Source organism: Lottia gigantea (genome assembly GCF_000327385.1).
Source record: "Lottia gigantea unplaced genomic scaffold LOTGIsca_52, whole genome shotgun sequence".
In the NCBI taxonomy this organism is placed as follows: Eukaryota; Metazoa; Mollusca; class Gastropoda; family Lottiidae; genus Lottia; species Lottia gigantea.
The window spans coordinates 795,454-798,763 of record NW_008709781.1 but is presented as its reverse complement, the minus strand read 5'-3'; positions in this window follow the sequence as shown (position 1 = coordinate 798,763).

Here is a 3,310-nt window from a genome sequence, read left to right as displayed (position 1 = left end):
TCATGCCAACGTTTGATAACCTCTTGCTCTGTAAGTGGTTGTGATGTTGGAACAACTTCTTCATCAATGACGCATTTCTTTATATCATCTGGGTGTCGGGTGAACATTCTACCATCTTTCTGTCTTTCCAGAAGGATAAATGAGCCAGTGTCATCAACATGTGTGACTTTGCATGAGTCAGGTAGAAAGGTTCGATGAAACTTAGATTCTTTGTTGTAGTTTCGTAATAATGCTCGATCCCCAATTTTAAATAAACTTTGGTAGCGATATTTGCGAATCGACCCTTGTCGATTTCCATTAAAGACAGAGCACAATGGCTTATGATCAGTAACAATATGTATGGTTGTGGGTGCTCCAACCAAATAATTTCTAAATCGACGGAGTCCAAAATCGAGACCAAGTTTCAGCAGAATTTGTAGTGCGTGATGCAAATGCTACTGGTTTAGCAGTGCCAAAGCTGTCACCCTGAGCTAACATAGCGCCCAGTCCGGTTATATGTGCGTCGGTAAATACATATATAGGTTTGTTAAGATTAAAATAAGGTAAATAAAGTCTTTGCGAAAAGCACTTCATAGATTCCTAAAACACCACTCGTGCTCACTTTTCCACACAAATCGAACACGGCCTTTCGTTAGTTCACGCAAAGGAGCTGATCGACAGGCAAAATTAGAAATGAAGTCAGAGTCAGATTGCATCATACATAAAAAACTAACTAACTGCTCTTCGTTTGTGGGTGCTTTCAAATGTTCCAAAGCGGACACTTTAGAAGGGTCTGGTCGCACGCCATCGGCACCAATTATCATACCCCAGAAGTCGATTTCCTTTTTTCCAAACGTACACTTGGACGGATTCAAAGTTAGACCTGACCTTGAGATGGCCTGCATAACAAGTCCAAGAGCTCCGTCATGCTCCTTGCGATTTTTAGCCGCAACAATAAGATCGTCGTGAATAAGATGAGTTTGAAGAATGTGGGCAAATAAAGGCTTTAGGGCTACATTTAGTTCACCGTGTGCTGGTTTTATTCCCATGGTAAAGCGTTTGTAACGATAAAGCTTGTCGTTAGCATGGAATACAGATAGAAAACGTGAATCAGGATGAAGTTCCCATGCCAAAACGCGGATTTAAAGTCCATTTTGGAGAAAATGGTCGAGCCTGATAACTGGGCATTGATATCTTCTTGTCTTGGTATAGGTAGGTTTGTAGACTGAATAGCTTTATTGACGTTGCGTGCATCTAAAGTCACTCGAATTTCACCAGATGGTTTTGGTGTAATTACAGCACAAGAAATCCACGGGGCATGTTGGTTTGAGGGATGTTCTTCTATAACATCTTGTTTGATCATTTCATCGATAGCACAGTGAACACGTTCTTTTAGGTGATAGGCTACAGGTCTTGGCGGTACATTTACAGGTTTGACGTTAACATCAAAATGCAGCTTTACCTGGTGGTGTCGAAATTTTCCCAACCCAGTGAAATTTTCTGGATAGTGGGTAAGGATCTTTTGTAATGAAATTTTTGAGACGTCATCAGCTGTTTTATCTATGCTATGTATAGGAAAAAATATTTCTGCTTTTGGACTGAAATTGATGATTCCAAGTTGTAAAGCCAGATAAAATTGGTTCACAGAAACCAGAAATAACGTGCCACTCAACAGGTACAGAAATAGATCCAAAGGTGACGGAACAAATAGCAGTTCCATGCACAGAGATAGGGTTACTCATATAAGGTTTTATGCGTACTTTGGAGGATACCAATTTATCGAGATGATTCCATCGTTTAGCTTGTGATGTTCCACACACACTTACACATGCACCAGTGTCTGCCACAAAATGGTCCAGTTGATTGTTTATGATAACCTGGACCCTAAAATTATTTTTGATAGATGAAAGTAATTTGGGTTGAACTTTATTTGTTTGTACTCTAAATAAATTGATACTGAAAATATCCTCTGCTTGTTCATTATTTTGCTCCGATATATCAATGGACTTCAAAAGTTTGCCACTTCTACAGACAGAAGAAAAATGGTAAATTTTTGAACATTTCTTGCATGTTACATTGCGAGCTGGACATCTAGATCGATGTTGATCGATAGAGGTCGAAAAGTTGTTTCCACAATAAAAGCAGTTTAGAACTCGTTGGTTTGAACTGGGCATTCTAGCTTTTTCGGACTGCTTCGATTTCAGAAGTGAATTGTAAGAATATTGACCAACTCTATTTAAAGTTTCACCTGCAATTTCGATACCACCTCCAGCAGCACTCTCCATTGAAATCCATTTTTCGCAGAGCTTCTTCCCCTGTACATGTAGGACTGTTATATTTAAAAGCACAATGTTTAGCTTCTCTCTTAACTTTGTTACAAAAGCCTGGGAATGTTTCATCAGGTTCTTGTGAAATATCTCTAAAATGGAAATTTTGGTCAGTCTCATTATCAGATCCTTTATAAAATCGGCGCATTTTGGTTAGAAAGTCGTCCCAGCCGATATCTTTACGGATCTGTTCGTCAGGTTCAGCTGTCAGCCAATCAGCGTAGAATCTGCTGGAAGTAAACTTACCGAGAAGCTTAGCCACACGATCTCGGCTACGCCATGCATTTCTAACTGTGTCATATTGGAGAATATTAGGTTTGGGATCTCTATTTTCTGCGGTAGTGTTTTGTATCTTCCATCGTTCTAATGCAGCATCCAGGGAAACTTTTGGTGGATCCGGATATTGGGCATCATAACGTAGTTCAAAGCATATGACAAATTCCGTGAAAGCCTTTAGAGTGTCTTTCGGGTGTTTTTCTGGATCAAAATAAGGTGTTGAATCAAGTTGAGATTCGTTGTGATCTGCCATTTTGTTCAAAAAATGTAAAATAGAGTGAAGGTGGTCACAAAAAATGTTTGTTTACTTGAATGTTTTTCTTTGAATAAACAAAAATTCACTGCTTGAGCCTTTAGTCCTCGTCGCCATTATAATAAGCTGATTTGAATACAAATGTTTTATTCATGTTTAAATTAGATTAATGTATAGATTCATAGACTTATGAATGATTTCAAATAACAATCCTTTCCACTCCAAGCCAAAGTCCATCACTCCCGCAGCCCCCTCTTGCCAGCATACATTTTCAATATCAGATGCAGTGTTGCCAGATTATATTATCATTAAGGATAATACCAAATCACAGTTGACATCAGCAATTCCACACCAAAAAATTTGCTTGTGGTCTTCCTGAGCGATCGGTATTTGCTACCATTCATATGTCCACAGTCGCTGTTGGTCGCCAAATGTATCAATGTGGTCGTTATTACATTTAAGTACATTTAACACT